Consider the following 23,459-nt stretch of genomic DNA (forward strand, 5'->3'; position numbering starts at 1 on the left):
CCGATGGAAAAATGAATTTTCGATTTTCTATTCGATAGAGACGTAGCGACAAAGCGTGTAACGACGCAACTTCTTCCACGTGCTCCGGATGTGAAACATGTGTGGGAATTCGAGTGGCGACTGATCATTTACAAAATCTATGTGTAAATTAATGAATAATAATATTATGCGCGCGAGTATACGGACTGGACGCCGTCCTTGTGATGATTCATTAACTTAGGCAGAAACATATTTGTCTCTCTCGTTCGAAAATTTTGAATGCAAGAAAGATTGTCTTTACTCATAAAAGATTATGCAATGTGTATGCTAATTTCGAATGACATATAAATTTAATGTATTCATGAATCTGTTTTTTTTTTTTGAAGGGGAAATTAGACTTTATTTCTCTCTCTTTCTCTCTCGTCGTAAATTTCACTGGCCATTCGTTCCACACCGTGATTAACAATTCAAATATCCCATTAAAAAATTCCTTTAAATCTAGTAGCGAATAAAGCTTTGCATTGTTTGTGCATTCTCGATCGTTATTTTCCATATAGCTGTGTATATTAAGTCGAAATGAGAAAAAGTATAATAACAAGTGTATTAACGTAAAGAAAAGAAAGGAATATCGCAGAGTGACGAAAGCTCATTTATCGTATGTATGAGAAGATTCCCTCGGTCCACAAGTTCTCGCTCAATCGATGTGCGCGGGCAACATGAAAATCTGGCACCAAACGTCGTATCACCCCACACGTGGCCGCGTTGCTATCCGAGTGCTGGACATGTGTTCTTTGCTCTCCTACAGAGACTTTTCTCTGGGATAAGATTCGGCGTTTGGGGTTGTGTGTGTCGCGTGATATACCAGCCCTTTCTTTGAAAGGGTCTTATCGTTCGGCCAAGAGAACATTTTCTCGGTAATATGATACACAATTCTCATTATACACATTTGTGGTTCTTCATAAAACAATACTTGTTGAAAGGAAATAATGGAGAGATAGATAAATATATAAAAATTAAGACATGTTAATACACGTGAATTTGTAATTTTTGATAATTATTTTTCTTCTCAAAATTCCTCAGTCCACAAATTCCCTCAAGTTTACCGTTCGTTTACACGTTAGATATAAATTCACGAATTATTTTAACCCTGATTTTGTAATATCGATTTTAGGAATTAGTTTAGAAAAAAGAATGTACCGAATTGAAAATCGTAAAATTCATACAAAAAATATTATTAGATATTAAAACCCATTTTGTGCCAAAATATAGAAATTATTTATTTATTTGTATTAAAAAAATTCATAGTTATACAATCATTATCGCATAATTATTTTTTTTCGTTGAATCTTTCTTTTTTTTACGTCTATAATTTTATTAATTAACTTCTTGTACAAAGAAATACATACACATATTTTTTTATTCGCATTACATATATATTTGCTTATATTATTTTCATATTGTAGGTTTTTTCAAAAGGTTTCTCAGGGTGAAGGCTATGGCACACAAAAATCGTAAGTCGATAAGACGTAAGCAGTAGCAAATTCAAAATATTGATTTAATTACCGCTTACATCTTTACGCGTTCAAGTTTTGGTACGTGCCATAGCCTTTCAAACACTACAGGTACTAAGAATCGATTACTTAGAATTTCGATGTAGATTATTATACATTTCCGCGATTACAAGGTTCTCGTCAATTCGAAGCGTATTACGACGTCGTTGCACCAGTATAGAGAGAATAATCCCCACAGGATATAGTCTGCTTTCCGGATAATCCGTTTGATCGGCGCGCATATCTCGTGGATCGCGAGCGTATCACAACTTACGATATGGTTCCGTAAACGGAGTTAAATGCGGATGTTGTATTCTCCTATACAAATGCGTTGGAGATGATATTCTACTCTCGTGCTTGGTAAACGAGATGGCGGATTTGACGCATAATGAGACGATAGCGCTGACGATGTGCAGGATGCAGGAAGAGAGGGACACACGAATAAGAGCATGCAATCTGAGGTATTACGTTGTAATATAACGACAATGTTATATGCTGCGGAAATAGGAAATAATAGTTGTTCTAGGATTTTAGAACCTCTCGTCTTATCAGGCGCAAAGCCCAGGATTTTAAGTATTAAACTGCGTTTAATGAAACTTCAGTACGTACTTTTAATTCGTGGTTTTACCGTAAAAGCAAACAATAATGAATCGCATTCTTCCATATATTTGTTTTTATGATTATCTGTTCTCCTTACATTATAATGATATAAATTGCAACCTGAGAACCAAGAACCGAGAGAGAGTCGACATAATTTGTGCGTAAAACGGCGACAAAACAGACTCTCATGCAAATTAAATCGTAAATTTCGTTCAACGTTAAAATGTCAATTAGTTGGTTAGAATTTTAGTTTGAGAAAAGGAGATACAGAGCAAAAGACATATATTCGATTAGAAATATTTTCACCAAATTGTTCGAGTTAATCTCGATAGTTCGAAGCACGGTTCTCTAGAGCTCTATCACACAGGGATTTGGCGTTTGGGAGGGTCGTTGCGAGATACGACAGGCGGGAGTTTCGACAGGAGGGAGGGAGGTTTAGTGAGGAGGGCGTGAGGGGGTGAGAGGTGGGTAGTGGGTACGCCAGGGGAGGCTTACTCGAAGCACGTGCTCTGGTTTCTGGCGGCTGCTCCTGCCTGCTCAGCCTCAGCGATTCTCGGCCCTGGTGCTCGCTCGCTGCCTGGCGGTTTAATTTTAGTCGCGAAGCTTTAACTTCGCCGTGTCATAGGACAAAGAATATGGCGCGTTGCACTCGCGCCAATATCCATCCCTCCCCCTTATCCTCGTATCGCGTCGTGTCGCATCTTTCGTTTCTTCTCGCCGACACGCACTTCATCCCTGCGTTTTTCATACCGCGATGAATTTAATTCACCGATTACCTTCGCCTATAAAGACCGGTCTTCGCGAAGATATTCGAGGCATTTTATCGCTTCTCGAGTCGCGAATTGCTGAAGAAGTACGTGTATCAGTTTCCTTATTTACTATCGTATATCGCGCGATCGCTTTGTTAGCTGAAAATCGAGCAGCGGGGTGTAATTTCACCGATTATTTCATTCTGAAACTTATTACCTATATATTAGTAGAATTATTGCGATAACTTTTGTAATTTTCAGCGAGAAATGGAAATTATACGATAGTCAAACGAGAACTCATTTAATAACATTAGAGAAATCTTGCAAAAGCAAGCTATTATTGCTACGCGCGCTTATCAGATATATTAATTTATTATCATGTTTTCTTAGGGTTTTAAATGGTCTCGCGCTACTCCTTGACAGAGAAAGGTTATACCGTGCAAGAATATTACGTAAATCCCGCTTCACAGCTAGGCGTGAAATTGCCAAGTTATTAGACGTTCTACATATTTCCGAGCGAGAAATCTCACAATCGATATTACTTGGCGGAACGGCGCGACGTGGCGCGGCGGAGAGCAAAAGACCGCGGGAAAGACCGCGCGGTGCTCACGATGCGCGATGCAACAACGTACAGAGAATGTTGATACAACGGCCGACGACGATGGATGGATTCATCGGATCTGAGAATCAATCAACGAGTCCGCGCAAGATTTTCCGTGCGAGCGGCGTCGCGACGCCTCCTTTTCAGACCCGATCGCGCGGTCGTGAAGCTCGCGTGGAACAGGGTATATCGAGTTTACAGTGCGAAAGGCGATGACGTAGGTAATGCGCTCATCGATTAGACACACGTGCAGCCGGTACACCGTGTATGCGCGATTATACAAAGCTACGTACTCGGCGAAGCGAGATGTAACGCTCGCGGCTTGAACATGGAAACTCCAGCGGAAAACTCTCGCTACGCGCTGCTGCTACTCGTGAAAGCGTGTGTATATATGTGCGCGTTGAATTAAAGTCCAGGTAATTAAAAGAGCGCACACGCGCACGACGGATAGCAACGCTGCCTTCAGGCAGAAGAGTACAATGAGGTTTGTTTGAATATCCAAGTTGCTTGAAACGGTTTCAATATATCGTATTTTAATGGCACGTTAGCAAGATACAATCGAGATCTCAAATCTCTCTCTGGATTGATGAAATATCGAATGATGTTACTGCGAAATTTTTAACAGATCAATCTCATTATCCAGTAACGCAACAATTATTATGTACTCGTATTTTCCTTTATTTCATAATTGATACAACTCTAACAAATTTATTCAAAATTACACCGAGAGAAAACTTTTTGATATTCGTAACTATGTATAACTATTCGAGCTGCGTTTGAAATCATTTCGCGCGCTCATGAAATAATTTCATTCTTATTTATGAAACGTTAAACAATGACAAATGCATCTCTCGATAACTCTTTTCTCAAAATTATTTTATAAAATAGCTATATATCTTTTCTTTGTAATATTTGCGAGAGTTCGACCTTGCGGCATGCAATACCGTAACAGAATTTTGCGTTTGGGTCGCGTATACGAGTCGCCGTAGCGAACGAGGCGATCGACCGAAGCGGCAGTATAATTTAACGGAGAGGAAGAAGTCACGGCGCCCTCTCCCTACTATGCCGCGTCACGAGCCGCACGTGTGCGCGCACTCGGTTGGGGATGCTGGCCCTCCTGGACCGTACGGTGAACGCAAAGACGAAGGGAGAGACAGGGAGAGAGAGAGAGAGAGAGAGAGAGAGAGAGAGAGAGAGAGAGAGAGAGCGTACGCGGGTGTACCGCGACAAGAGAGAGAGAGAGAGAGAGAGAGAAAGGGGAGGGGAGGGAGGAAGGGCGGATGACTCGCAGCAGCCGGCCGTGCCGTCAGCTGCCGACAGATTTATCGAATGGCACGTGCCGATCCGGAGCAATGTCGTTTTGTACTTTTCTGCTCTCGACTGAGAGCAGTGCCTCGCCGAGAGAGGGCAAAAAGTCCCGCAGGATGGCCGGCCCGGCCCGGCCCTCCTCCACCCGCTCGTAAACCGCGATCGGTTAGCTGCTCGCCTGCTCGCCGTCGCGTCGGTCGGTGCAATCCCGGTGTTCTTCCGCTTTAAACATTCCTCGATGATTCTCGCGAGGTTCCTAGAGCTCAGTAGGGAGGAGAGAGAGAGAGAGAGAGAGAGAGAGAGAGAGAGAGAGAGAGAGAGAGAGAGAGAGAGAGAGAGAGAGAGAAACTGCCATTAGCGCTACGTGGACGTGACGCATTTCGTGCGTGCGGTTATTTTTGGTAGCGGCATACACGCTCGCCGACGGTTCTAATTAACGTTAGGGACTATGGCAATACGGATGTTTAGCTGAAATGTCAAGGTAATAAAGATTCGGTATCGAGTTTGATTGGTATAATTATAAAGAAGCATCTCTCTCGGAGAAATTTCGAGAACTTCGCGATCGCAATTTCGACGAGATCGAATTTCAACACTGTCGACGCACATAAATAATTTCGCCATTTGTAATGAGGAAAATCCGACAATCCGTGCGAATTGCATATCAAGTTGACATATAAACGAAAATAACGTTAGTTTATTATTCTATAATTAACCGTCATATATCATTTTCGATTTTGAACGCGATTTTTTCTTGACTTTTAGTAAATTCGACGAGATACGTTTTACATAATAAATCCAGAATCACATATTTTGTTCTCGACTGTTTTTGTTTTCTTCTCGAAACTCTAAAATTCCCTCACGCTGGAACGAATATATCGTGCTTCATTGGCAATTTAATTTTAGACTAGATGCACCTCGGAATCAGGATTTTTGCGATCTCGTCGCAAATTCGTTAGAACAAAGGAACGTGAAGAAACTATTATGTATTCGAAGGTTTCAGGTGGAGACCGCGTTACGCTAACCGGGTTTAGCCGGGGCGCGCCAAGTTTTTTATCATGGTACAGACTCCAGATATACGAGTATTATCGATTCCTGATAATTGGCGGCACGAACATTCGAAGTCGCGCGTCCTCGCGTGCGAATTAATATTTCCATGGACCAATGACGTCGCTGATAACCAGTCAGGAGCAGGGGGTGCTGTGAGACGTGGGACGGGATGGAGCAGCAGGACCGCGGGGTGAGGGGCGGGACTCACGAGAAAGATTTTCGCCGATGGAGAAGAGAGCGTATTAAGAGTGACTTAAATTAATAACGCTCGCTATTTCGGAGTCGCTTCCAGGCACCGCTAACCCGATTAGTAGCCGAATGCAGCAGCAGAAGTAGCAGCGGCAGCGGAGAGAGCGAAGTGAGATAACGCGGGCATAAGTAATTCATCGGCCGATCTCGCGGCGTGACTGGCTGGCTATGGTAGTGGCGCAGTAATTATGGAAACTTCGACGTTACGTCAGGCTTTATAATTGGACGGGTTTCTCTCTCTCTCTCTCTCTCTCGCTCGCGTTTACAAGAGGGATGTTGCGAAGGGATGCGAGGAACGGTGGACTCGGTATCGCGAATCACATTATGTCATGTCAGTCACGGATCGGTACAGATTCTCTTTCTCTCTATAGCTCAGTTTCTCTCTCTCTCTCTCTCTCTCTGGCATCGCGTGATCTGATTTATAGCCAAGCTTCGTTAAATAAAATAGCTTAGCCTGCCGCTTAACGTTGGTTAACCATCACTTAATGACGCTATCATTTTCAGCTCCCAGCGCGCAACGCTGTCGAGCGAAGATATCACGCCACGCTCTTCTGAAAAGCTATTCTCCCGCGTCGTAATTATTTCAATTATTCCTCTCGAAGATACGCAAACTGAATTTGCGAAGCGTGGTCCGTGTTTACCTCGATCGCTTCTGCCGATGGCCGACATAATTTCGTATTTATATGAAACAGCGCAGATCTATATACCGGATGTTGATTCTCAGCTATCGATGTCGAATTTGTAATAAAACAACGTTACGGTTTCAGAATGTTTTACTAATAGCATCTGCCACAATTTTTAAGTATTATTAATTCATTATTTTATTAATTATTTATCATTACGTAGTCTGTTATTTAATCGAAATGATTTTGAAAGAGTTTCTCAGATTATCAGGTCAGTAGACAAGAATAGCTGTTTGAACAAGTGTTTTAGCAGAAACTTAATTTGACAATGACTTGACAAGATATTCGGCGGACGATTAAAAGACTGTAACGAATGTTGATCTCTTATGAGATTTGTGTTAAGGAAAAGTAGATTTCAGAGGATTTGTAGCTCATATGACATCCAGTAACGATTGGAATATCTAAATGTCACAGTGATTGTATCATAGATGTAGGCAGGCTTCTTGAACTTTCGTCTCTGTTTAATGCATGTGTCTGTGATTTTTTAATGAGAAATTAAAGATTCACGGTGATGATTAAATGTAAATTCTATTGAACGGCATCAATTATACTCCAGATTATATTGATAAAAAATGTATATATTCCGATATAGAGTCTAATGGACTAGATTTATATGATCTTAGCGGGACTAACTTCGATTATACCTCTTTATACCTCTAGATACGCATTAATCGACGCAGAAACCAATGTCGTTTCAGTTAACGCACGATATGACGTCATTTTTGCGTCATGTCGTTAAAATGCTTGCTATTGTACATTTCCTCGCAGTTTTCTTTCCTTGAAACGATTTCCAGCATAAGCACGCCTTTCCTGCATTTTTTCTCGGACATGTGAAAACTGTTAACTTTCCTACGAATCTAATTTCATGCAAAATAAAAATGATCTTACGCTTATACCTTTCACATTAGAATCGCTTCGCTTTCGTGCAACTCTACAATTTTAATCGGAATTGTACCAGACGAAGATTGTATCTACCCGATACACGTTGAAGAAAATTCGCCGCAAACGCCAGAATTCCGCGCAGCACCTGATCAAACAACTCGGACTCCCCGTTGATTCTCTCGAGGCCGCGATTAAATCGCCGGAATTTTGAATCGCTGATCTCCCTTCGTGGATCCTGATTGCAATATTGTACTTTGCATACTGCGAAAACACAGCCCAAATATCGCTTTCCTCGAGAAAGTTGCGCATACATACTGGGAATAATTGAAGAATTAGGGTTCAACGATTGTGGTCTGCAAAGCCTTACGATATATATAACAATTTGATTACTGATAATTGTGCTTTTCAGGCTATAGTTCTGCGTCATTTTCAAGTTTATTATGGAATGAAATCAGTAAAATGTCGATGAGTTTAAATTTCGATGTTATAGATACACGAAGACATACGTATGCCCATTTATGATGGTAGAAAGAAGCCACAGAAATAAGCGGATCGTTTTATGTAGTAGTAGATCTAGAAGTAAACCTTACAAATTGTGTCTATAAATTCTTTATTTGTTTACAATTATCTCGCAGCTTGTTTTTATTGTCGCAAATTTAATTCGAACAATTTGCAAGATCCACTTTAACGTAAGTAATACTTTATGGCATAAACGCGTGAATGTTATTTTTATTAAGAAATTATTTTGCTGAAATATCTAAAAATTTTGTTAGATACAGATCTGAAAATAATTGGACTATCAAAATAATTATGTAGGACACTCAAGCTAGTTGCTAGAATGCCAAAACTTATCGCTTGTCATACTTGAGTTTCCTATATTATTATTTTGAAATCTAAAAATTATTTTCAAATTCTGTATCTCGCTAAACTAGCTTATTGCAGTAAGAGTACGTACACTGTTATTCAATGCAGAACAACGTTATACGAATATTTTCTCAAGGTAGATTTTCCTGTATCTGTAACATCGAAAATTGACTCACCGAGATTACACTGATTTTAATCCTCGGTCTTTTTGAATCATGACGAGGGGTCGCCATAATGGCGCAGCTTGAGATGCCTTCTCATGGTCGCAGAGCGTCTTCATGGTCGCCGCCATCGTCGCGGTCGTCGTCGTCGTCGTCTTCTTCGTCTTCGTCATGTTCGCGATCGTCTTGTTCGTGTGTTAGGTTAGCCCATCATCTCCGTCGTCGTTGCTCTCGTCGAGGTTCGCGCTGTTGGTTGGATATCGTCGGAAGAGAGGTGGGTCGTTCTTGTGCGCACACACTCGATCACTCGTGCACACACACATACGCACACACCCACAATCTCTCCATCTCTTCTTTACGCCGCGCGTCCCTCCATCCCACGGGGAAAAGGGGCGCGCGCTACTATAACGGTGGTATTTTGGTTTTGGCTCGGCTCGGCCCGCGGCAGTTCTGGGAGTGGAGTTCTAAAAACAGCAGAGGTAAGTCTTGCCTGCTGCTGCTGAGCAGCTGCCCGCTTGCTTCTTCTTCTTCTTCATCATCATCATCATCACCGTCGGCACGTCGCGGTCTCGCGGTACCATCATCGTCGTCGTCATTGTCGTCCTTCGCGTACCGGGTTGCCGATATCATCCATCGTCGTCGTCATCAGCGATTTCCGCGAATGCAAGTTTTCGGATACCATCATCGTACGTGAATTCGCCATCTTCGCGGTTGCTTTCCCGAAGGACGCCGGCTGCTCCCTCTTTCTTTCTTTCTTTCTCTCTTTCGTCCTTCGTCTTCCTCCCTCTGTGTTTCTTTATCCTAAGAAGAAACCGCGACACACCGATAGAAAACCAAGCCCGCGGCACTTTTGCGACTACCCGCGGCGATCGTCTCGCCGCGCCTCTTATAATACACACCCGCTCTCTCGCTTCCGATGGCGGTTTACTAATTCAGCTTACTACCCAGAACCCACCCGGTCAACCTTCTTTTAGGCACCACCCTGCTTACGGTACGGGCGCACCTCTTCTTGCCCTGCGCGCATCCCGGTATATCCATGGATTTATTTCTTCGCGCGCGGGAATTATTTTTGGTGTCTTTTCCCGCGGTTTGTTAATATACACCCGCCGATTCGCTCGCTTCTCGATCCACCTCTCATTCGTTCATCCACTCTCTCTCTCTCTCTCTCGTTCTTGTGCACCCATATTACTCTCCCGTGAAGATTACTCTTTCCCTCACAGCTGTTCTCACTGCTAAAACCGTAACGACACGTCGCACGTCTCGCGATCGGTACACGGCTACTCACGCTTTTAGTCGCGTTGCCGCGAGCACTGTGCGCGCTATTCGTTCGTCCGATAGGATTTAACAAGACACCTCTTTAATCTTTCGTCGAATTCAACGGGTCCATTGGTTTAGAATCGATGGCAACTCGACTTCGACTTTTCCTCATCTTTATCTTTGGCTTCGTCTGCTTTTTATTCCCATTATTCACCACGATGAATCATGTTCGGAGCGAGTGTTGTTCGCAACGGTTAGGTTATTCGAACTTAACGGTCATTCAGTTTGTGATGTCATGGAGTCGTACCTTCCTCACGTAGTTCCGATGCAAGTTCTCGGAAGTCCGTCAAGTGAAACCTGCTCGTTGACATGAATGTAGAGAGGGCTTTGCCCGTCGTAGACAGATGTAATATGTGGGCCTCGGCTGCCAAATCTAATCGCAATTTCTCATCCTTTATTGTAATGTGTCACGATAATTAACAAGTCGAGCTTGTCTTTCAATTCTCAAGGCGAAACTACCACCCTTAATATACCGCTTGTACAAATTTTTCCTCCAGATAATTTCCTTTAAATTATTTCCTGCAAAAAATCGTTTAAAATAATCTCTGCCTTGTCGGGTTTGAAATATTCGATTGCGGAAAAGATTAAAAGATATAAAATTCTGCAGCTTGCGAATGCCTATCAAACTTGCAAATTCTCAAGTCCATATTCACTGCGAATATGTGCACGTATCTAGTTATCATCGTTTAATTTAATTTACTTCCAAGTAATTTCAACCGGAACAAAGCGTTGTTCGTAATAGGAATTTCTCATATTACCAGCATCCTTAATTCAATTTCCGATTTCCACGAAAAATCGGTGTGCGAGTTTAATTTAACATTTCCTGTATTTTAATATCGCGAATTACATATCGAAAATATCGTTCATACATCGTAATTTTTTGTACACTGAAAAAAATAACTGAATTTTAATAAATATTTCTTTGTGTGAATAGTCCTATATCAATCGGATGTAGATTCGTTGTATAAATAAATCCAATCAACGGAGAAATTCATGATATATGACATATTGTATATAACTGTAATTTAATTATTTCACTGAGGAGGACCTTATTAAAGGTTGAAACGTTTGTATTTGTGAAAGAAGTTTGTAATATAAGAATTGGCGTAAGCGAACTTAGCCAGGCTCGAATAGCTCCGAAATTTATATTCAAATTTAATTTTTAAATTTTATTTGTGTAGCGATTGTGATATTACCTCATATTAAAATTGTGAATGGTTAAGCAGTTGAAAAAAAAACAATTTACATGATTCACGTCTCTCTCTATATAATTTGTATGTCCAATTATATCATCTGATGCGAATCATGTTTTTTGTATCGGAAAAATTATGTTAATGATCTGCTCATTTTGACGATTATTATATTTTACAACGGACAACAATTTATTAATTTCTTTGCAGTTGATGATGTTATTAGCAGTTAGTACTGTCGCAGTTACTACAAAAACAAGATAAATAATTTTCCGACTCCTTGATTTACTTCTGTTAATTGTTCTCTTCTTTTCTCGACAGTTACAAATAATACAAATTGAATCATTAATTATCCTTGCGAGAGTGTTTACAAATTAATGCTGTCGTATTCTCCATTTTCGTGACGACCTCGCTTTGTACCATCATGGATCAGCCGTGGATAGCATCGACGTAAATTCTTACGATAATCGCCACCGTTACCTTGGCTGGATTCTACATGAGCCTGGCTTTCTCTCTCTCTCTTTCTCTAACGATCTAATAACATAGAAAAAACACGGTTAGTGGGCGTACAATTTATTTCTGGTTTACCGTTTTTTTATTTTGCAACGTGCTATTACACGCCGTATATATAAGCGCAATACCAAAGTATACTCTTCACGCATATTTTGTACGCTCCAATGCCCTCATCATGTCTGTCACGTTCAGCGTACCGATCTATGTTTCGTCAACTATAATTGTTTATGTATTATTCTTGCATAAAACGAAATCTGGCGAGTCTGACGAGAAGCAGTTTAACGCAGTCTAGGACTTCACAATACACTTCAGTAGTAGCTTTTTGTTCTGCACGATGTTGCTTTATTAACTTTAACTTTTTTCTTTTGATACAGTGGCAATCATCAGCTATCCACAGCTATAGAGAAATTTTTTATAGCTTTGCAAAATTTTGGAAAATACGATATATTTAACATACAAAAATCTCGTGGTATTTTTTTTATTTCCTTCTTTTTCTTGTAATCCTATATGTGATTGGATCACACCACTTTGTATAACAATACGACATATAAAGGATTTACAATGTTCAAGTTGAATCTTTTTTGTATATCTGTTCATTCGATTTAGACAATAACGTCGACCAGATGGTTTACGCCAAGTGCGATTTTTCTTCCTCTAACAATGTGATTTTCATTTTTCATCATGGACTCAGTGAAGAATACTAACATGAAGTAACATGATTTAATTCATCTCTTACGCAAGCTTACTGTATAATAGCTGTTTGTATTATGTACCAGCCTTTTTGACTATGAGTGTTTATACTTTGCGAAATAATGTCGAATTCCTCACGGAGCACGAAGCTTCGAATTTATATGCAGATAACGTGCCGATGAAAAAACAAGCGAATAAACATCGCTAATTAATCGCTTTTCAGAGAATCAAAGTTTTCACTTGGAATTTGCTACAATGCTTTCGTATCATAAGCGTTGTTACGTTGTAGAAGCGAAAGCTCAAGTTTTCATAAATGAATTCATAGAATTCGTAGATAACGGCATATCGTTACCTTATATAATGTTACGATGTTCCTCGAACTCGATCACCTCGAGAGAATTATTCAGAGGCACAAGAGAGACATCTATTACGAGTTTTTTAATTACGAACTTTACTAGCAAAATAGACGAGAGATACATTTAAACTCCTCTTTGACGTGTATAACTCGAATATCGTTTTCGCATAAACCAAAATCGAAGATATATTATTCCCTTAATGATTGATGATGCTTTATGACTTACGATTTCGTTTCAACGTCAACTTAACATTGATCGCTGATACGATTTTTCACAATATTATTTCTAACGCGGAAGCGCATTCGCGACACGTCAATGATATTTTCGTGGCATTTTACATAACTTGACGATTAAATGCTAATGAACACAATGAGCCCACAGGTCAGGCCGGTCGGTTGGTCGGCGAAGTTCCGAACTGATATCACGTTTAATTGAATCTGACGCGTTTCATTGACATCGCGCGGCGGGCGAACAGTGTGAGATTTGAATGCACGCGGGTTCCAAGCGAAGCTTTCGAGCGTCGCGCAAAATGAAGAGTGATAACTCGAAAATCCGCACGACTATTTACGGTTCGCGCGGACTCGTAGAAGCGCGATCGATAACGCGTTCGGATGCCGTGACAAACGTCTCGTCTGCTTTTTCTTTTTTTTTTTATTTTTGCGGATTTTTGCGGATTTTTGTGGATTTTTTCACGTCCAATGTTTCTCGTTTTTCCTTCTTTCCTCTTTCCCTTCTCTCTCCATACCCGGCTAGCGAGGTACTCCTTGTTTATGGTGACTGATAGCTGTATCGTCATAAATCATATTTCAACGGTCTTCTGCTTTCATGATCGTACGGGGGCTGGTCTTCACCCCGCCGCGAAAAGCTCCGCCCGATCTCGTTCCTTTTCTCTTGACGTCGTGCCAAGTGCGCGTCGCGTCGCGTCGCGTCGCGACGCGGCCGAATGGCCGACGGGCGCGCGATGCTTTTGCACCGAGAAACCCCTGACGAGAGTTTTCGGTTGGTGTGCGAAACGGATAACTCTCTGAAGGATTTAGGGCAGAGATGGAAGTTAAGGGGTCCACACATCTTCGATTGATCTATATTAGAATCTGAAAGAGGATTTCTGATGTGTTCTCTTCTCCCGTAATGGAAAGATTGTAAAACTAGCATTATTATCATTACCATAAACTGAATTATGCATCATGGAGTTATATAAAAGCAATTTTTATCATAGTACATTTTTGTATTACATTACATACGAAATATTTTTTTATGGCTTATTTCTAAAATCTCTTATTGTTAGTTCTTCATCAGATATCTTGGACTTTCTGATTTAATTATTAACCCGGTGGGCTTCCATTACATTAATATTCTTGTTAGCGAGAGTTAATAATAGTATGCAGCCGAAACATTTAGTAATTCCATGATATTATCTTCATATTGCTTCGATAATGCATTGGAATTTCATAATCCGCTCATTGAAATATCAAATAGGTATGTAGGCAGATAAAGCATAATGATCAACGTACTCAAATCGTTCATTAAATTGCGTTAACTTTTTAGTACTCGCAGTTTTACTCATACGTCATATATTTCTGCATTAAATTTGCATTTATGTCTTTTCATATGCATGTTTGATCATAATTTAAGTGATAGTGATACGTTTTTGTTGCAATTGATCGCGAACTAAAAATGCCACGTGGATTAAAACACGTTACATATCGCGATATTTTTTCAATTTTCGCAACATCACTCACACATCATATATTTTTTGCATTAAGTATGTATATTAGATTTTTTCATATAACCGATTGTTATATTCGATTAATCAAGTGATTGTGGCAAGTTTTTGTTAGGATCGAACGCGAAGTAGAAATATCACGTGGATTAAAACATGTCTAATCACATCGCGCTATCCTTTTAGTATTCACAGTATCATTCACCCGACATACACTTCACGCATTAAATTTACATCTATTTTTTACCATACACTGTTAAAAAAATAGAAATTTGCTTCCGTTACATGTAAAAGGTACATTAAAAATATTTAATATTGTCAATGAAAACGAAGTTACAGGTAACTTAAATTTAACGTTTACTTACATTAAATTTCATGCAAATCTACATAAAATTTAATGAAAAATGTACTAAACTTCGTAAAATTTTATGAAAAGTACACATACTAAATTTCGTGTACATGTACCAAAATATACTTTTCACAATTGCAGGTACATTAAATTTAATTTATTGTCATAAAATTGAATTTAATTTATGGAACTTAAAAATACATTAAATTTAATGACATTTGTAACAGTATACATTACAATGTGTTGGATTATTACGCATATTTATTACGACTAAATGCAAATAGACATGCTATATACACGTGGATCAAAGCGCATTATTAATTCTTGTTATCCTTTTATTTGATACTTGTATTATCACTCACGCATCATATATTTCTGCGTTAAGTTTGCATTTCTTTTTTTCCATGTATAATTACGTGTTTGGTTACTTAAATAAACATAACACGTTCAATTAAATGGCCTTATCCTTTTAATAATTGCGTCATCTATTATTACATTAAATTTGCATCTACTTCTTTTTTTCATATAATTGCGTATTTGATTACTTAAGTGTGTATGAGTACATATTTGTTACGATTAAGCTTGAAGTAGAAATATGGTGGATTAAAATGTTGCTCGTTTGAAGATCGACCGAAGAAAAATTGTGGGTGAACTTCAAGAGATTATGTTACATATTCGTATATATATAATTGCGCCTTCAATTAAATTTCTTTCAAATAAATTGATTCATGAAAAACGCCAAGTTTTATCCCGCAACCGCTTTTATCTCCATGTCGCTAAAATATATCAATTCCTATTCAGTTTAACGTTAACAGTTGACGCAGCGGCAGCAGCTTGTACGCTCCATGCATAATGTCACATCATTTATAGTCGTTACCTCGTTCTGTCTCGCGATTTTTCTCGTTCCCCAGCTGGTTCACGATATGACTTCATACCTGTCATACCTTTCACATCGAAATATCATTTGAGTTACTCAAATAAAACCGAGAAAGAGAATATATTGTTCGTCAAAATATATGGAAAAAAAAAAAATACAAAATAACGTCAGTTCTGATTTTTATATAATAATCTCGATTTTAAATTTCCTCAAAATTTGATCAGAAAAGAGTTATTTGTAAAGAATTTCTTTTTTAAATATTTTTCTCCACAGAAAGCCCAGACTCTCGTGATTAAAATTTTCTGTTAGATCCTCCGACATTCTTGCGTGATACGATAAAATTTCCGAATATTTATATGATATGTATATTTAGTAGTGTCTGTCGTTTCTATTTTTGTCGCGATACGATGGGATGGAAGTTAATCGAGAAAATCGATCACTCTTTGATTCGCACCAGTATCCACTGGGTGCTATCGCGTAAAACGCAATGAAGGGTTAAACGTAGGCAGACATACTGGCTTTTTAACATGACACGTTCTCGCGTTACCGGCAATATGTGAACATCCCGCCCACGTATATGTATATATCGTTTCGTTAAAACTCCCTTCGTTACCCTCGATATGCTTCTCTCTTCTTTTATCGTTGCTCCTCGTAGGAGCAAGATGTCCCTTCGAGATGTCGGGACGAACGGTAGGCAGGGTGAGCGGATATCCGGTATGGCAACAGACGCCTGTCTTGAGTCGGAGTGTCGCGCGCAGACTAAGAGGAGAGAGAGAGAGAAAGAGAGATACAAGAGATCGTTCGTTAGCAGTGTTGCTGCTCGAACGGGTAATACGAGGTATGGTCGCCACCTGGTATTTTCGTTCGGGTACGAATGAACCTTCGAAACTTAACTTCTTCTACGGGAAGTCCAAGTTTCTTTGCTCCTCCGGAAGGAGAGCTTTGGAACAAACACCGCGCCTAGATCCAACCGCGGATGCAAGCCTTTTCCGGCGAGCTCTCCGAGCATAATTTGAGCATGTGATTTCGAATAGAACTTTGTTAAATGGAATCTTCATTATCGCTTATTCATATTTGACGTTAAACGTTATAAAAATATTAAAATATAAAATTAATTCGTGCTCTCAATTGCAACATCGATTCCAAACTATAGACAAAATGTTTACCGTGTACGAATTTTTGACATATTACATACATGCCGATATTCTTTTTTGTTAAAAAGAAAGAACTGGAACGTATGTGTGTGCGCGCGCTTATTGAATCTTTTCACGAATAATTTCCTTTTGTACATGCTGTGACACGTATGACTTCACTCGATTCGATTTTCAAACCAAGATTTAAAATCGATAAGATCGTTTCGCTCGACATTTTGAACGTGTATTACCGATTGCACATTTGTTGAATTTACGACACAATAGTGATACGATAACATATAGCATTATGATATTTTATGTAAATCAGGTGCCCTACATCATCCCTCTTCTTTTGTTCTCTCTTTCTCCTGGATTAAGTAATTATCCTTAATTGCATACGCTTCTCTCGGTTCATCCCTTTTTCTCAAAATATCTCTTCTTAGAAATATCCACTGGTTGGCGACGACCCCATTTGTGCTGTTTAAAAATTACACTTTATTGAATTATCTGCGAGATTCATTTTCCATCTAAGCTACTGAGATAGTTCGAAAATATATCAGGAACTCGTTATATATTCGAATAAGTCAGCGTTTGATGTCGGAATTGAAACTACTGAATATATTTCTATGGTTTTAATTTTCGCGCGTTATACAAATAGAAAAATGTATCTACTCTACGCGTCAACCGTTGTCACAATTTAGCGCATTGATCATTTCTATTATATTTATGATATAAAAATTTATGTACTCTTTCCCGAATTATTTCAATCTGTAGTTGTCTCATGTACATGAACATATTACGATAACAATGATGATTCGCGACTTGATTTTCTTTTTAAAGTATACTGTATAATTGGTTATCGGAAAATTATCTTCAGGAATAATTTTAGTCTTAGATTTAGGATATATTTCATTGATATCGGAGCGTCTAGCTCCGATAGGATAGCGTAATTGTGATATTGACCCCTTTTCATATTTTTGTAGTTGAATTTACTTTTTTTTTAAGCTTTTCGCGCTTTCTTGTTAACCTTTTTTTTTTAATTTGAAGATAATTTTCATAAAACCTTTGTTAATCGATAAAAATTCTATCTGATAATTAATACGAAATTTCTCATGGATCGATAAAATATTCTTTTTGATAATAAACGATTTACTTGATTTACTTGTTTTACAGGCTTGATCTATATTATTCCGCGCTTTTTCAAAGATTAGAATTATTAGACTTAATAAATGAAAACGGGATTGAAGATTTTATTTGAAACAGTGTATTTGTAAACTGTATGAATAGAAATCTGGAATTTTATTTTAGCTTTAGACTCGTCAATATTCGACAAAATATTATGTATAATTAATCGTATGTAATTGGGTAAATTAATAATTAATTCGCAAGCTTTGAGAATCTAAAAAGTCTAAAAATATATGAGTTTTATATCTGCAAGATAATTAATTTTTATAGAATAATTATTTGATGAATATAATTGAGATTTCGAGGATATGAGATTAATCAAAATCTTCCGTTTTTTTTTAATTACGCTACGTGAAAGCTATCTTGGAAAGGGATCTGTTATATCAAGATAAAATTAATTATTACATCTCGGCGGTGACAAACACTTGAAATGAATTTAAATATAAAGAATCTGTCAGGTTTATCTGTCGATTAGCCTGATCTCTACGTGACGAATTATCTCGCTGCATTATGAGCATTAATTGATAACGTCACATGGACTACCGGCAGGTTACATGTCGATCGATTTCAAAGTGGCGATCGTTGAGATATAAAGAATAATTGTTTTGCAGCTTTGAATTTTAAGAACCTCCGTTGTCCAACGTCTATTTTCGTTTCGCGAACTGTCTCGCTCTCCATCATTTTCGATGCGCTGCTATTTTCGATTCGGCGCTCGATCGACCAGGTCACACGGTTAAGCGCGGTTCATCCGATAATGAAGATGGACTTTCCTAGATTTTCCTGAAGAATTTAATATCATTGCTACCGTTGGTTGCTGCTGCCGTGCGAGTTTGACGACGAGAGAAAGAGGGAGATGGAGATAGAGAGACGAAGAGATGAGAGAGAGAGGGAGAGAGACAGAGGGAACTCTCGAGGTATAGGGAGGTGAAGAAGGAAATAGCGAGAGAGGGATGCGACTATAACATATCGCCCCGATATTGTTATCGATCCCGTCGGTCGGAAGGTATTTGTTACGTTCATTGTTTTTCCTTCGCACCGTCGAGCAAAAGGAGATCACGAGGGCCCGGCGTCCCTTTTACAGTGCTAAAAGGTATCCGCGCCCATCATCTCTACCTGTTTTCTACGCTTTCTCTTTTCCCATCTCTCGTCCCCTTTTTCTTTCACTTTTCCCTTTTCTGGGTGTTCTCTTTCTGTATCCCCGGGAATTTCTTTCTCGCTCGCATTCCCGGTCTTTTTTACGTGACGATTTCAACACCGAAAAAAAAGACTCACGTTACATTTGAAAGAGAGAAATAAAGAAAAAGAGAGGATAAAATGAGAAGCGTTTGTTAGCAACAAGTACCTTGTGGTTCTAACATTGAACAAGCAAACGCGTTTACAAAAATTAGTATAAGTAATAAATTAATATCTTATAATAAATTTACTATGCATTAAAAACTCTTTGTGCCGAGTAGTTAATAATATTATCGACGGAAAAGCGTTTTTTCTTCTTTTTTTTTTGTTCAAACAAGACGGCGGTCGCAAATAGAAATGGGTTATATTTAATGCATCAAATGCATGGGAAATTCAGATCGTATGGATAAATCTTTTTGTGCAAGGTTCGTGATTTATTTTCGTAATTTATACTCTTACCGCGCGACTCTTGATGTACATCAAGAGCGACTGTTGCAGCATTAAATCGGTTTTGATCGAAGTAAACGGTTTTAAGCATTTGTTTTACGTTTTACGCGAATTTTTAAATTTCAGATTCAAATATAAGGTATACAAGTGATGACACTTTATTTCTATCTTCCACATTTTCCATTACGATCTCGGCGGAACGAATATAGCAAAATAGTAATATTATGTTAAAATAATGCAACGTCGACTTGGTAAAATCCAAGAAAGAGTGTCGATCGCAATCTAAATTAGTCGACAGGGTAGAGCAGAAGCGACGTTACTTTTCACGTGGCTCCTCTCGAACGCGCCTTGTAACCGAGTTACACGTCTATTATTCGTGCTTCGCTGTTAATTTGTCATTTCTAACTGAATGGATAGGTATATTTTCTTCCACGAAAGCGTCTCACCGTGATGAACATGCAGCAGTTAGTCGATCCGTTCGGCGCGCAGCGCGTCGCTCCATCTCGCACGACGGCCATGCATAGCTTATGCCGCTTAATTAAATATCCCTGTTCGCCCGAACACCGGTGGTCTGACGTTTTTCGATATTTTATATGGCGCAATCCGTACGAACAGCATATATGAATCGGACGAATCCTCACCAATGTTTGGGATGCGCTGTGAATTTTTTGCATTAAAACTTTTACATATGGAAAATAAATGTCAGAATTTTAGATATAAAAGTTTCCACGCACTGGAAATTTGTATTCATCGATTTTTAAAAGAATCAGATATTTTGACTAGTTTCGAGAGATGCATGTAATTATACAAATGTAATTATCTCGTATATAATTATTTAAAAAAAAAGAGGAATTACTTGCAATTCATAGTTACAAAGATATTTTTGTATCAACATTTGGGAGAAAAAGAAAAATAGGTATACACAGAAATAATAAGCAGATAAATGATTATTTCCGAATTTCTTCACCGTATTTTAATCTCGATTAAATAATTTTAGGATAACAGATATTATCTAGATAAGCGACAGTAATATATATGAATATAGATGGAAGTATTACAATTCGCTTTTTTAAAAAAATTGATTTAAATAATCAAATCCGACGTTAATTTTCGGTAGATAAATTATAGAAATTTTGTAGTAGAGTGAGTGATTGCGTGAGCGATTATTTTCGAAAAGCCCAAGTACCTTCGAGTCTACTTCTGTAATGAATCCGTCCCCACTGTACGCAATACCGTTGCGTATTCAAACGTATCCCCGAGTGCGAACGAGATCATCGTTGACCGCGGACCGTTTTAGGCTTATTAATTACTTATCCGTCTTCCGTTTCTCGTGTCTTCTCGCGCTCGCTCGGCGCGAAATCGATAGGCCAGGACATATTGAGCACTCGCTTGCGCTGTCTCTCTTTCTCGACGGGTTAGGTTGTCCAACCTCTGTAGGGGTACAGCTACATTGCAGCTCATGCATAATACATTACGATCCGACCTGGAGTAGATTTATATTTACTCCCGTACGGCGGATAATTCGTTAAATATCGACAGGCACCGCACAGTTCCCGCGCGAGCTTTTTACGTCGACGAATATCCGACACGAATATTCCACGCTTTGTAGATCTCTTCGTCTTATTGTACGATCCAGGCTAGTGCAACAGTTGTGCACGAGTTGTCAGAGCCTCTAAACCAGGTTTCCTTCCCGAACGAATGTCAGTTTCGATCTACGATTGGACTCGAATAATTCTCGCGGCACGGCCGAGTGTCATGAGAGAGAGAGAAAGAGAGATTTCTGAAAATCTTATAAATAATCCTTTTTATACGATTGGTATATCGTTGCCAAATGTAGAGTAACTTTTACACACGAGCAGTTTAGTTTGCGTTCAACAAAATATTATATTATTTTTATTGATATTCTGGATTTCCACGAGACCGGATTTATAGTTACGGAGAAATCCGCATGCTCTGTTAAATTGGCAGTGTAACATTTCACTGTTCTAGTATTTTACTATGTCTGCATTGTATCACTTTCGTATTTTACTATATTAGTTTCACCCTGGTTTTATTTTGTGAAAAAAAAAGAGGTATTGACTTGCACCTCCAGTTGTCCGCGAGCACAATTTCGAAATTGTTAATGATGTGTCGTAAAATTTGGCTGCGGAAATGCACATACGGGTATTTTCAGGATTTGATGTATTTGTCAGGATAGTATTTCAAATGTCGTGCTATCTAATGCCGTCCATTCTGGACAGATGAACCGCGAATGTCCGCAACTCGGACTGACGTGTTACCGCGACACTCGATATCGCCTTAGCAAATTGACGTCAATTTCGGATGCATCCGGTGAAAATCGGGACATCGGTTTTGAACATCGATCGCGTGCTTTCGAAAATTCTGTCGACAAATGATTCTGAGTGAGATCACCTGTTTTCTTTCTCTTCTCTTATCGAAGGATCATTTTCATGCAGATATTTCAGATCTGTTTTTTACTCCTGCTCTAGGGCGCTATTTCATTTCAGCGTTTTTGTCGTACGACAAATGTGTACAGAGATCCTCGGATCTCTCTATTCCATAGCCAATCAATAGGCTTGAAAAATTTGTCATACGATAAAAACGCACAAATGAAATATCACCCCTAGACTACATTAGAACTCTCTCTTTCTCGCTTTTGCCAAATATCAAACATATACCTATCTCGCTTCAAGTTCCAAAAGTGTGTACTAATTTAGCCATAGAACTAAATCTTTTATCTATTCTTTTAGGATTTTTCGTAAGCTGTGATACTGTAAACACAATGACGTTTATTCGTCTTTTAGACTCTAGCTTTATTATTATATTTAATCTCTGTAATCTACAGACTGTTACTTATCGCAATTATGGTATTTTCTACTATAGGAAAATATTTCGAAGAGATTGATTTTGCCGAACTTCTTCAATATCAGATTCTTGTCAATTTAACTAATTTGCGAATTATAATTTCATTTAATACTTTGACTATTAAGTTAATTTCAGCATTGAGCTTAATAAATTTAGTGATATTATTTGAATACTTTATTGTTTTTTAATATCTTAATATAATTTACATTGTTTTCTTAATCTTAAATACTATAATTTACATTGTTTTTTAAATCTTAAAAATATTGATTGGGTAAACAAAATCATTATTGACAAATGAGTGACGGGACCTGCGCGAATTTTACATGTCACTCAAATATAGATGACACGACAGTTAAAAAAGTGTTAAGTAAACAATTTACTTGTCGTTTATCTATTTTCATGGATATCTTACACCCTATGCATGTTGGACATAAGGTGTTATTTGAGTACAAATCGAGAATTGTTGAGCGGAAAACATTCGGATTATGATGAAGAATCCTCGTTGAATCTGATGTCTCGAGAATTCGGTCGAATGCCGTGCGCGAAACAAAGAAAGACGAGGAGGGGGGTACGCACCTCTCGTGCAATGTTACGCGGAAATCGAGCGGAAGCGCGGATAACGCCTTAAATAGAATCGTGCACTTGCGATACTTGCATACCGCGGTGCATGACTCGGGCAGTCGCCGTGCGTTCACGTACGACCGGTCTATAACACAATTGTTATTTTCGTCGACTCCAAGGCGGGCATACATACTTTGTAATGCGCCAGCTCCGTATAAAACGCAGGTCGATTCTTGAACCGTACCGCCGCGCCGCCGCGTTATTTCTGGCGGGCGAAATATTAATAAAGTGTAAGGATGCGCTACGTTTGCGTAAACACGCGGCCTTTCGCCGCTCGAATCCCGCATCGCGCATCGACTGAGGCCAGGGCGCCGCGCACCGTTAAACGCTGTATTTCCCCGTGTTTTTCT

The 23,459-nt window shown here is 38.9% G+C and overlaps 1 protein-coding gene across 2 annotated transcripts in view; it reads left to right on the top strand.

The window, feature by feature from the left end:
• The window catches only part of Mef2 (myocyte enhancer factor 2), a 75,775-nt gene that overhangs the window by 20,467 nt on the left and 31,849 nt on the right, over positions 1 to 23,459 (top strand). The window contains exon 1 of one of the 2 annotated variants that reach the window (XM_018510905.1): positions 9,104 to 9,152. The exons of the other annotated variant lie outside the window; for it this stretch is intronic. The gene's annotated coding sequence lies outside the window, so the exon portion shown is untranslated. Of the gene's footprint in view, positions 1 to 9,103; positions 9,153 to 23,459 lie in introns of those variants that run through there. 2 annotated transcript variants of the gene reach the window in all.

Source organism: Trachymyrmex cornetzi, unplaced genomic scaffold, assembly GCF_001594075.2.
Source record: "Trachymyrmex cornetzi isolate Tcor2-1 unplaced genomic scaffold, Tcor1.1 scaffold358, whole genome shotgun sequence".
NCBI lineage: Eukaryota > Metazoa > Arthropoda > Insecta > Hymenoptera > Formicidae > Trachymyrmex > Trachymyrmex cornetzi.